The 13,391-nt window shown below is 41.1% G+C and overlaps 1 protein-coding gene across 1 annotated transcript in view; it reads left to right on the top strand.

The window, feature by feature from the left end:
• Positions 1-13,391, top strand: part of R3HCC1L (R3H domain and coiled-coil containing 1 like) — a 113,859-nt gene that overhangs the window by 27,398 nt on the left and 73,070 nt on the right. Inside the window, exon 2 of the mRNA XM_036737198.1 lies at positions 408-556. The gene's annotated coding sequence lies outside the window, so the exon portion shown is untranslated. The remainder of the gene's footprint in view (positions 1-407; positions 557-13,391) is intronic.

Below are 13,391 nucleotides of genomic sequence, written 5' to 3'. Positions count from 1 at the left end.
TTTGTAAAAGGTGTTTGGCGTGGTGCCTGGCATTCCATAGGTTCTGTTTAAATGCATATTCTCCCCCTTCCATTCCCCTCCCTCAGCTTCCTTGTTTGTAAGTTGGGGTAATAGTAGCACCTACATCGCAGGCTTGTTCTGAGAATAAAATGAGATAATAAAAATGTAAAAGTACTTTACACACCTGAAGGTGTTCCATAAATGCTAGTTTTTATTTTGAAATGAAATGGCTCCTTAAATTGTTTCCTTTCCTCATTTCTGTGTAGGGGGTTTGGGCTTGGGGTTTTTTGGGGGGTTGTTTTGATTGGTTTGTTGGTTTGAAATTTTCCTGTCATATTTTTATTACAAATAACTTCTAAACTTTCAAGGTGTCTTTTTGTAAAAGTAACTATTCCTTTTTTTCCTAGGTTTCAATGTTGATGGTTGATAAATACAAAGGAATTACCAGGATTTTCCTCCTTTTTATTTGGAAAATTTGTACAGTTTTTTGCTGTCTTCATACATAGTCTCTCTTCTGACCATTTATAATTCATCAAAAATAAATCGTAGTATTTTGGTAAGTATATTACTTTGTTAAGCCTTTATATGTTTGGCCAGAATATTGAGAAGTTTTGGTTTATTTTCTCAAAGACCCTCCGCATGTTGGCTGGATACTTTCTGGAGGATTCGTAAATAAATTGTTGCACAGGATGAAATAGTAGGGATGGATTTCATTTTGTACCCACGTCAATGAGATCATGGACCAACTGAACTACTGAAATGTTTTATTAGCAGTTTAGTGGCTTTTTGTTTTTGTTTTCATAGAAAAACAGTTTTGTAAGTGATGCTTTGGAAGAGATAGACACTGAAAGATTTCCTTCCAACCACCCTTCAGTCCTTCTTTTCTTGAGATGTACCAAGAGTAGTTTGCAGAGGGTGTCGATCTATGCCAGTACTTTGACTGCCATGGTTAAAGCAGAGGTATCTTGACCTCTCAAGTCATCCCCTCCCTCTCTAATTTTCAGTCTTCTCCTAATCACTTTCTCCTTCCCTGACACATACAAACGTGCCTAGATTTCCACCATTGTTAAAAATCCTTGCTTAAGCCTTTTATCCCCCTCAGCTATAGTCCAGTATCTCTGCTCCCTTCCATCTACAATCAGTGCCTCCATCCTTTTCCTCTGCTCTCGCTTCTCAGCCCTTTGTAATCTAGCTTCCAACCTCTCCTGAGATTGGCTTTCTCCAGCCTTAACTGAAACAGCTCTCTGCAGGGTTACCAATGATCTCTTAATTGCTAAATCTGATTGCCTAGTCTGTCTTCAGCCTCCTTGATCTCTGTGGAGGATTTGATACCAGTGACTGCTCCCTGGGTTTTCATGATACGCTCTCTCTTGGTTTTTCTCGTACTTGATTGACTACTCCTTCTCAGGGTCCTTCTCTGGATCCTCAGGCATATTCCACTCTTGAAGCATGAATGTCTTCCAAGGCTTTGCCCCTGTGCCTTTTTTCTTTCTCTGTATGCTGTCTCTTGATAAGGTCATCAACTCCCATGGGTTTAAAGATTATTTCCACGCTACTGACTCTCAGATCTCTATACCTAGTCCTCTCTTTTCTGAGTGATTACCAACTGTTTATTAGACATATCCAGCTGTACAATCCCTAAGCAAACCAAACTCTCTTCTTAATCCCTTATAGTCTGACTTCTAACCTTATCATTCCACAGAAACTGCTCCCTCCCAAGTTACTAATAAACTTTTAGTTGCCAAAGTTGGCATTTTCTTAGTCTTCATTCTCCTTTACCTCTATGCAGCCTTTGACACTGTTGATCATTTTCTCCACCTTGATACGTTCTTTTCTCTTGGTTTTTGGGATATGACTCTCTCCTGGTTCTACTCCCTACTTGACTGCTTCTCTGTCTCCTTTGCTGGCTCCTCCTCCAGATCATGTGCTCTAACCATAGGTGCCCCTCAGGGTTCTGTCCTGGGCTTTCTTCTCTTCCCCCTCTCTACTATTTCACTTGGTGATCTCATCAACTCTCTCAAGGATTTAATTACCATCTCTATGCTGTTGATTCTCAGAACCAACTAGACTTCCCTAAATTCTGTGTTGACCTCCAATCTCTCTTCTCCAAATGCCTTTCAGATATGTTGAACAGGATGTCCAGTAGACATCTTAAACTCAATATATCCAAAACAGAACTCATTATCTTTCCCTTAAACCCCCTCCCACTCCCACCTTCCCTTTTACTGTAGAGGGCAACACCATCCTCGCAGCCCCTCAGGCTTACAACCTGGATTCCTCACTGTCCCTCACTCCCTGTATCCAGTCTGTTGCCAAGGCCTGTCATTAATATCTTTGCAACATCTCTCAAATATGTCCCCTTCTCTCCTCTAACATTGCCACTTCTCTGGTGTAGGCCCTCATCACCTCATTGCTGCTTGCTGGTCTTAAGTCTCTCCCTATTCTAATCCATCCTTCCTTCTGCCACTAAAGTGATTTTTTCTAAAGATCAGGTCTGATCATGTCACCCTCCTACTCAATAAATTCCAGTGGCTTCCGATTGACTTCAGGATCAAGTACAAAATGTTTGGTTTGGCATTCAAAACCCTTTATAACCTAACCCCCTCCTAACATTTCAGTCTTCTTATACCTTACTCCCCAGTACTACTCTTGGCTGTTCCATGAACAAGACTCTCCATTTCTCAGCTCTGGGTATTCTCTCAGACTGTCCCCAGTGCCTGGAATGCTCTTTCTCCTCCACTCTGACTCCTGACCTCCCTGGTTCCTTCAAGTTCCATTTAAAAGCCCACCTTCTACTGGAAGCCTTCCCCAATCCCTTTTAATTTTAGTGTCTTCCTTTTGTTAATTATTTCTGATTTATCTTGTATATAGGTTGCTTTGCATATATTTGTTTGCATGTTGTCTCCCCCTTTACACTTGTGGTGTTAATGTAATTAAAGATCTTCCCTGCCCATTAATCCCATTAATAGGTCTCAGGTAGAGCTAGTTAAGGGAAGCTTGATTAGGGGAGGCTTGTTTGCAGGAAGACCTACATTTTTTGCTAATTAGATCACCAGAGGTGTGAAGCCCTGGGGCCCTAAAAAAGGTTATATATACTCTGAGGGTAGCTATTAAGAACTCAGAACTGCAAGGGCTCTCAGGACTGAGAGAAGAGAGGACACAGGCAAGCAGACAACCAGGATTTGTGAGTGAGTGTTTATGGGAAGGCACCAGCAGAGGGGAAGGTTATGGGATGGCTTGACTCCCTGCTGTGATACTGTGTTTTAATTCCCTTGCTGTTATAATGAAGTGAATTTACTGGTTTGGGGATATAATTGCTGCTATGTTGAATTGGAGTTATTGGTTTTGGGATTTGATCCTCTGGTGTCTGAATAAATGTTTTACTTCCTCTGCTTTCCATATGGAGAGTCTCTTATATTCTGCAATACAGAACTATACAGGCATATTCATGGTCACTATCGATATTGTGACACTTGCCTTACTGATACAATACTGTAAAGTACTATCTTTGACTCTTTTTGTGTCCCCGGCACTTAGCACAGTGTCTGGCACATAGTAGGTACTTAATAAAGATGGATTGATTGATTTCCACTCATTTTCTTCCACCACTACCACCCAACCCTCCTCCACAAGCATCAATATCCTTCATGTCACTGAGGTTTGGAATCTGAGAGCCTGCTGCTATGACATTCTCAGCATCGTTTCTCTTCTTTACACTTGCATGGTCACTGCCGTCATTCAGCCCTCATCACTTCTGGACCATATTATTCTTTCCTTTTCTGTTCCAATCTACCCTCCACATAATTGCCAAAACAATCTTCCCAAAGCCGATAGCTCCCCCTGGAGAAACTGCAGTGGCTCCCTGTTGCCTCTAGGATAAGTATGAACACCTCGGTTTAGCATTTTAAGCCCTTCCTAATCTGGTTCTAGCCTACCTTTCCATGCTTATTACACTCTTCATCTTCATCCACTCTACACTGTGGCCAGATGACTGTTGGCTAGTCCCTGCACTTGGCCTCCATCTCTTACTTCTACACTTTTTCATGGGCTTCCACCCTACCTGAAATGTACTCCCTCCTCTTCTCCAGCTCTTAGAATCTCTTGTTGCTCCCAGAGCTCAGCTCATATTCCATCCCTTAATAGATGAATGTCAATTGATTGATTTTTTTTAATCCCCTTGGTTGTTAGTGCTTTCTCCCACTTTGTCAATGATCCTGTTTATACTTGTCTGTTTTTGTGTTGTTTCTCCCCAGTAGAATCTAAGTTCCTTCAATGATTAGCTGGTTTTTTTTTTTCATTTTGTTTTGCACACAGTAGGCATTGGTAAATGCTTGTTGGATTGAATTGGGACTTCATTGAATTAGTGCCTCAAGCAGTAGAGCTTCATTTACTTCAGGCCCAAGCTACAAGAGAAGAATAAGCACACACTTTGCTAGACTTTGTGGAGATGAGGTTGGGTGATACACACAAAATCAGTGGACAGTTAAAATGCCAAGGTAAATTATTAATCCTGCCAAACTTCTTGGAATTTAAAAGAATTTTAGAATACAGTAAAACATTCTGATTATTAATAATTACCCTTGCATATATATAATCTCATTAATTTTTTAAAGAAGGCTTCAAAGGTAGAAGAGGCAACTGTTGTGCAGGAGATAGCTCTCTCTCATCATATACCAGCTCTGTGCAAGTATCATCTCCAAATGAGGCAGTGACACTCAAAGGTTAAGTGACTCCTCTAGGCTGACACAGCTAGTAAGCGTCAGAACTGAGATTTGGACCCAGGTCTCCTGCATGCAAGTGCACACTCTTTACTGTGCTGCATCCCAGTCTGCTTCAGCTCTCCATCTTTATCCATAGCATGGAGAGACTCCTCTGGAGCTGGTTGGGCCTAGCTCTGGAGTTTTTCATGGTAGCTGCTCTCATGGTGAAGATTGTAGTAGGAGTTGAGAAGTCTTTTGGAGGTTGGGACCTCCAGTGGTAGCTGAGAACACACTAATATCCAAGGAGCGGGCGACTGAAAAAGATAAGGAAGCATCAGCAGCCGACCCAGTTTTCTTACTGACCGATTAGCACAACTGAGTCTTACTTTGCTGCCCCTGTGATACTTTTCTGCCAGAAAGGCACAAAAAAGGATGTCTGACAAATAGGTCCTGCATGAGTGATAGTAGCAGCTTGCACTTATTCGTGACCTACTGCTGCTGCTTGTTTAAGTAACAAGAAGAATAGGCCACTGCAGTGATTGTGGGCTTTAATGGCATTAAGTATTTTCCTAGTAGAGTTGCCAGAGCAATTCAAGGGAAAAGGATGCGTTGTTGAGGGATCAGTCAGTCAGCAAACTTGTGGAGCACTTACGGTGTACCAGGTACTGTCTTAGGCCCAGGGGATACCAGCACACAAGTGAGACAGACCCCGCCCTCAGAGAGCTGGCATTCTGCCCATGTTGTCCGATCACGGGTTGGGAAATAGAGGACAGATACAAATTTAAGATGCAGGCTGCCTTGGTCCTTCAGCTGCTCACTTCTTATTTTTGTCTCACGCGCGTTTACACTTTGTGGTTCTTGAATAACCCTGTAGTTGGTGGTCACATTTTGCCTGAGTTCCTTCCTGTTAACTTTTTAGAGAGAATTACCTTTTTGTCTAGGGAAACTTCTAGATCTATAGGATATGTATATCATGGCCACTGCTGAGAGGTGACAGTTTGGGCAGAGTCCTGTTTTTGCTTTTTAATGCTGAACACTTTTCTGTGTTTTTGTACAATTTAAAATTTCTTTTCCTGCTTCTGTATATTAAAATGAAACAGTGTCTGAAAGTAATTAAAGATTTGGCATGCTCAAGCAGTCACTTATCTTTGGAGTTCCTACTGTGTGTCCTGTACTGTATTTGGTTCAGGGAGATGTTTTTTGTCCAGTTAGATTTATATGCATGAAACAACAATGAAAATACCTGAAATTTACATGGCCCATTTGTAAAACACTTTACCTTTGTTCCCCTATTTGAATGTCACAATAATCCTGGGAAGTAAGAACTGCGGTTATTATGACCATTTCGCACATGAGGACACAGAAAATTTAAGTGATTTGTTCATGGTCTCACGGCGTGTGTCTTAGGCTAATGCAAAGACTAGGAACTTTTCTGCTTATGCCACAGAATGATGATGAATTGCTGAATGGCCTGTTGCAGATCAGAAGCTAAAAAGATGTGGAGAGCAGTGAGAGGCTAGTGTGGTCTAAGAAAGCTTCCCAGAGGTGCGAGCACTTGACCTGGAGCATCTGGAATAATGGACAAGATTTGGGTAGGTGGAGAAGAGGAGGCACAGCATTCCAGGAATGAGAACATAGGCATGGAGGGGAGCATGCGGTGCTTGGGGGAACAGGAAGACCCACCTGGCTCAGCCAAGAGGAGGGTATTGGGGAGTACAGTGAGAAGTAGATGATAATGCTTGCTAAAAGTGCTCTCATGGAAGAGTCTGAAAAATCCCCCTTGAGACAGGTAAGCAAGTGTGAGAAAAGAAAGCAAAACAAGATTGCACTTGGACGGTCAAGGTACTTTGAGCATCTCCGTATCTAGGAAGCCATAGCCCTTTTCATTTCACAAAGCTGGCCACCAATAGTCCTAATTGGCATGTGGCTTAGGGTGAGCAGAAGGACAGGCCTCTTCGAGCATGGCTTTGAGGATGCCCAGACCCCCAGAGGGAAGCAAAGGGAGGTTTAATCTTGGCTGTTTAAAATCTCCTTGTACCTGTCTTTTCATTATTATTATTATTATTTTAAGAAGAAGCCAATCTGCACCTGGCCATAAAGAGTGACATTGTGTCTGTGAAAGTGCTGTGCCAGCACACAGAACCGTCCCACAAGAGCACTTCCCAAGTCCCCAAATGAGGGGCTGACAATCTGCAGCAGCAGTCTATGAGATGGGGGGAGGATGGACAGCAGTGGAAGGGGGGTGTACACGATGTAGGTGGAGGGTTGGGGGAGAGAGCAGCTCCAAGGCCCTGCAGGCAGTTGGGATGGAAACCATTTGAGTTGGCAGGATCAGGGAGTCAAATTGACTCTAAAGCACAACTGATGCTTTTGGGTTTATTTGTGGGATGGGGGACACGTGTTTCACTCCTCAAGGTGTTGCTGCTTCATTTTGTAGCAAGGCTGTAAGGTTAGAAGTTTTATTGATGGAAGTATGGATTGGATGGAATTAGAAATCTTGAAGCAACTAAAAATACCACTTCTTGCCAGGAAATGAAGCTGCCCAAACCCTCCCTGCCCAGCCTGGAGGACCAGGGTGAAGGGTGGAGAGTGAGTGGAGTTTACCTTTTCCAGGAATTATTATGCATAGTTAAGTGAGACCAGTCTCTTCATGCGTATCACAAATTGGCTGCCTCTTCATTCCTGGTTTAGGTTTGTTTTGATGTTGATTCAGAGACTGGTAGGTCATTGTAAGTAACCTCATTCTGAACTGAAGGCAAGGCTACCTTGTCACCACTCAGATCCTAGAATAAACTTGGGGTGTTTGCCATGTCAGCCTTCTGTCTGACTTAATTGGGCCATTTTTTAGTGAATATGGAGAATGAATATGTTTGATTACTATTCTTACTCTTGCACTCTGTATTGCACACAGGCTTGGGATTCAGGGAAAAGTACTATTCTCAACCTACTCCTCCCATTTCTTTTTCTTGGCAATGTTTGAGCATAATAAACATGTGAGTAAATGATCATAATAGTGCTCATAACTCAGAATTCAGTGTGTATCTTGTTCCCATTGCACTAATTATACAAACCCAAAGTAAGGTTGATAACAGAGAAAGGGGACAGAAATAGTCTGAGGGAAATCTGTGAAGGAGTAAAACAAGGATGCAGAAGGGGAAATACTCTGGTAGTACCACTTCTCAGGCCTCCAGTGTAGGCCTTCACTGGCTCCTTATTCCTTATGGATGAAGTCTAAACTTCTTAGCCTGGCATTCAAGGCCCCTGGCCAAATAAAGTTTATTTTATCCTAGAAGTGGCAGGGTTATTCATTTTCCCCCAAAAGTACCTCATTCATTTTCATCTCTCTGCTTTTCTATGGTACTCCTTCCTTGCTTTCTTAAAGGCCTACTTTCTGTCAATTTTTTTAGTGATCTCTTTTTTCTCTAAACTTCATAACCCTGTACTGCTATTTATATTATAAGATTATGTACTCCTTGTGGCATTAGTTATCTTTTTCCGTTCATCTGTTCTGTCTTTTGAATTAGATGTAGGATTTTTGCAGACAGTGGTTACTTTTCCGTTTAGGAAGTCTAGCACATAGACTCTTGTCTAATCTAGATTACATACCACCATATCAGTCAATATAGAATACATGCTTGCTACCTAGCCAGCTAGTGGGCTGGCATTCATCCTTTCGGTCTTAGTACAATAATTTAGGCTTTGCTTAAGTGTGTGGATCCCATGTAGTATAACCTAGTCAAACTTCCTAAGCCTTTCCTGTTCTTAAAGTTTGATAGTAACCTTTCCATATGTGAAAGTTATCCCTTATTTATTTATTATCTAATATTTTCTGTGCTCATAAGTAAAATACTCTACTCCTATTTCCCCAACAGCCAGATTTCAGATTCATACTTCCTAGTATGACTGGGAGCAGGAAGGGGAGATAGAGCCCGGATACACTGGCTGGTACCTGCATTCCCCAATCCTCTAATGCCTGCTCTTTTTGTATGCAATTGTTCTTTTTGCTTTGCTGCTTCATCAACCTAAATTTTTCCATCAAACTACTCAGTCCTAACTTCAATAAGACATAGGCTTCTAAGAAAAGCAATAATGTTCCAGGCTGGTTTTTTTTTTTTTCATGGTTTCTTTATGTTTTATTCTGTGGTTTGGAGGCTTCAGGCTGTGACCTGAGAAGAACCCTTAGGGGAAGAAAAATGACCCAGTGTACAACCTGTTCAGTAAATGTCAAACTTTGAGGTACAATCTCAGAATCTAATCCATTCTTTGTGTCTCACTATAGCATATCACTCCAGATCAGAATAGATCTAGCAGGGGAACCACTCGGTGCCATTCTAGAAGGAAGCTAGACTGTTTAGAGGAGGGGTGTGAAATTCAGCCACAGAACTCCAGAGTGAGACCTGAACTAGATTAAAATGTAATTGGGAAATGTTTAACAAAATAAATAAAAATACAGTATGTCATAGATAGTGTTAATTTATAGTTTTCTAAGTCAATACGTGGCTCAGTGGGGTCAGTATCCCTGAGTTTGACACCACTGTTTAAGAGGGACATTTAGGGATAATTTGTAAAGATAAAGCTTAAGAGGTCTTGAGCTCCAGGGTCCCTGGACCCTTCTTCAAGCTGATTCTAACCTCCCCAGGTGGCCATGGAACTGGTCTTGTCTGATTATTGGAATTAGTGTGAAAACAGATTCATATCTGCAACTTCCAGGAGGTAAGAGCAGTATACCCCAGGCTTAGAAACCAGGCAGGTTGAAATTCTCACCAGTCCCCAGGAAGCTCCCTTATTGCCTCCGTGTACCATTACTACCTATGCCAACATGTGTGACCTTGCTCATTTTCCTTGTCCAGTAGCTACCTTAAAGAAGCATATCATAGCACCATTTAACTTTGTAATTAATTATTTCCAGCCATTGCATGTTTTGTGATAAGGTGTTGCTAAGGGATATATTTCGACTAGAAAAGACACTTTTGCCTTTTTTTATGACTTGTCCATTGTTCAAACCTTTTAAAATCTTAAGCCGACTGCCTTTTTCAGTGGTCACTATAGGTGTGAACATTAAACTCTGAACAGTAAGTTGGTGAGCTATAGGGTTACCACATCAGTGGAGTGTGAAAGAGACTGAGCTTCAGGCTGTTTCCTAGCCTATAGAGCGTGAAATCATTCGGTGCCGATGCATGGCGACTGGGGCCAGTGGAGTGTAAAATAAGTTGGGGGTGTGAGTTGTGTTATGCTGAAAGATAAGCCTCTTCATGCCATAGTTTGCTTATGCCCTTGGAGCCGCCAAGATCCTGCTAGAACCATATATCCCATATCTTAGTCTGTCTTTACGCTCAGCTTTCTCCTGAAATGTTTCCTCATCTTGTGCAAGCAATGCTCCTCTGTTCCACTGCAGAAAGGTGAAAGCTACAAATGTCCAAGGTAGACATTAAAACCCCTAATTTTGCGTCACGCTTCCCACAAAAATACCATCTACAGCTGAAATTTACTTTGTGAGTTTCATTTGTTTTTAGACTTCTAGCATGGAAGTCATACTCTGCTTGGAACCTTCAATAAGACTAAGAATTGTGCTAAATGTCACTTTCATTGGTCATTGTTCCCATGTATACGTGTCCCCATGGAGTAGGGAAGTACTGTAGGGAAGAATAAGATGTTCTGAATAATAATATGATAGAGATGGTGGGAGGAGGAAATACAGGAAAGATTATTCATTTGGGGAAAAGAGGGGAGGGATTTCATCTCCTGACACATGGTGAGGTATCCCTGCCATATGTTTCTGAGGGTGAGGCAAGGTGAATGGGGATGTTTCACAGACAACTGTGAATTATGATTATCATCACTTTTAAATCTAGAAGGTTATTGGGAGTGGGCATGTCACTGAGCACTCCAGTTCATGTATTCTTATCCTTGTCAATCTTAACCATTCCATTACATTGGTCTGCTGTCTCTTGGCATTTGGACAAGCCCTAGAATTTTGAGTCTTTGCACACAGGAATGTTTTGAATATTTGTAAAGTCAATAAATTACTGTAAGATTGACAGGCATGCCTGTCTCACTCCTTTCACCAGTAGGGTCCAAGACTATGGGGTATGCCGATCAGAAACTGTCATTTGACATAGTTAAATGGAAGACAGCCAAATCATTTTATTACCATTTGATTAAAGTAGACAAATTTAAAAAAGCCTATCATTACTAACTTTGGCATAATTTGAAGGTCTTTCTGTACAAGGGAAATGAAACTTATAAGGGGGAATTGCCAATGAAAAGGAAAGAGTCATCATATTGGGCCTTGCAAGTTAGGATAAAAAATTTACTAGTTCAAAAAGCAGTCAAGTAATAAAAGCAACATCCTCCTACTAGGGAGTTACATAGATAATTAAACACGAAATAAGAGCAGTGATTTTCCTTATTTCTTGCCCAAGCGATGATATTTACTCTTAGTAAAGCCAGTTTGGGCAGTGCTTGTGGGAAGCATTGTTTTCTCAAGTGCCGAATAGTCTTTGTAGAATATAGCAAAGCTACTGTCCAGTCTTTGTGGCATTTTTCTTGCAATCATTTCAACTAGTTTCAACTCAGACATTTATTAAACACCTGCTGTGTGTAAAACAATATGCCTGGACAGTGGGAACTCAAAGATATGACAAAAACTATTCTCAAGAAGTTTATAGTCTGAGTGTGGATGATCTCATCATACCCACTGATGAAGAGGAGCTGTAGTGTGATAATCTGAATTGAGTTTTCGAATATATCATGGAATATTTTTTTCAGAATATTTACCTTCTTGTTCAGAATTTACTTTGTCTTTGAAATGAGTGCCTGGGTGCATGGTAGGCACTTGATAAATCCTCATTGGTTGATTAATTGTTAATGTCCTGAGCCCATAGTGACTGATTGGGTCAGCAGTTGAGCAGTTTATTAGCAGATGTTGCAATGATACCTTCTGCTCACTAGAGGGATAAGTTCAGTCTTGATATAAATCACAATGGCCTTCTACTCAAAGGGTTTCTTGCCTCTCTCTCAGTGCAGCCTACGGACACGGCTGTTCCAGAAACCCTGGTGAAATAAGAGTGAGGGCTGATCCAGTTCCTGGTCTTATTAGTCAGCATTTCATTCCAGTTGTTCTTCTAGGAGAGTGATTTTCAACTTTTTTTTTTATATCCATAGACCGACCACTGTTCCATTCACTTTTCCCCCCAAAGCTGCACCTCACACTTCACTAGAGTTTGTAAGGAGTCAGTGCTGCTTTTGATGAGACACTGATGAGATATGGCCTTTCTAGTTATTAAATATCTTAAGCTGGTCCTTCTTGTTAGAAAGAAAACCCTGTATCCTGTTATAGTATAAACATCAATATAATAAGAGACCAGCTTGCAAAATAGAAATGCTCATGCTTTAAGAGTCACTACCGAAAGAACAGACTCTCTTGGCCAAGTATTTTACCTAGGTATGAGAAAAGGAGATAGCAAATGATTGTCTCTCAGTAGCTAACCTGCCACAGGCAAGTACTTTTGAGTTTTTAATGTTATTTTCTTTCTATTTAGTTTTGTTGTTCTCACGCAGTTTCTTTATGAATTTAGTTTTAACCTGGGTTCTGTACACTTAGCTGAATCTTTTCTGATTAAAATGAAAATAAAACTAAAAGACAAAATAAAGGTGGGAAAAAGATCTTGTATGGAAGTACAATTCTATGCCTTTTTCATGCCTCTTAAATACATTAGGGCTAAATATTAGCAATATTAAATATGTTGTTCCTCCCCTAACACCTCCCCCCCAAGAAAAATACTTTCTGTGGACTATTGAAATACAGGTAAGTAGTAAATAACCTTTTGGGGAGTATCTTTTTAAGGGTAAGCCTATATGTTTCCCTTAGTCTGGCTATGTGTAAAAACCTAGATTTCTTGTAGCCACTTACAAGGGCAAGCAAAGTGGGACTTTTTGCTGTTTTTTTCTTTTGGAGTTCTAGTTCTTCTCAGCACTAAGGCGTTCAGGTGCCTTTGATTGAGTCTTGCCTTTGATTGAATCAAGAGTCTTTGATGACCTGCTTAAGACACAACAAAGCCTAAGTCACATGAGTTTTAGTCACATGAGCCTGGGTCATGAGGGCTGTGATGCCCTCTGACCCTGAGGAAGTATACATATACTCTGAGGTTAGCATTTTGCTTGGGGCTCACTCATGGGAAGAGTATTCATGTGATTTAGCCAAATGAGACTCTGGTAGCCGTTAAGGAGCCGCCATGCCCCTGCACCCCCCTCCCCGCCCCCAAAAACCCAGATGTTGGTGCTTCTCTAACTCTCACTCTCTCTGTCTGGTAACTATGTATGTATTGCTGTGGTCAGACAATTAGAAGCCTGTCTATTGATTTGTGTTATTTTCTCTGTAATTTTTGTTTGTATTTGCTCTGAAGTCCAGGGTGCTGACTTTTTCCCCTGAACTAAGTGAATGATATATGTATGTTTAATTAAAGTAAGATTGTTAACCCCTTAAAGTTGCTTTCCTTTAGAAAAGTGGATCCAAGAACCTGTGCTAGCAGTCCTCCTGTGTGCTGGTGTTATTGTCCTTACACCTCCACAGGAGCTGCAAGTAATGTTGTTATGCCACTATCATTTTCATCAGATCTGTTAGTTTTTATTTCCCTTAAATTCCCTCAAACTAAAGCCAGAGCTCTCTCCCATACAAACTCTATATCAGTA

The sequence above is a fragment of the Trichosurus vulpecula genome, chromosome 8 (genome assembly GCF_011100635.1).
Source record: "Trichosurus vulpecula isolate mTriVul1 chromosome 8, mTriVul1.pri, whole genome shotgun sequence".
Taxonomy (NCBI): Eukaryota; Metazoa; Chordata; class Mammalia; order Diprotodontia; family Phalangeridae; genus Trichosurus; species Trichosurus vulpecula.
The sequence above is the reverse complement of the archived record's forward strand: the minus strand, read 5'-3'. Positions and strand labels throughout refer to the sequence as shown.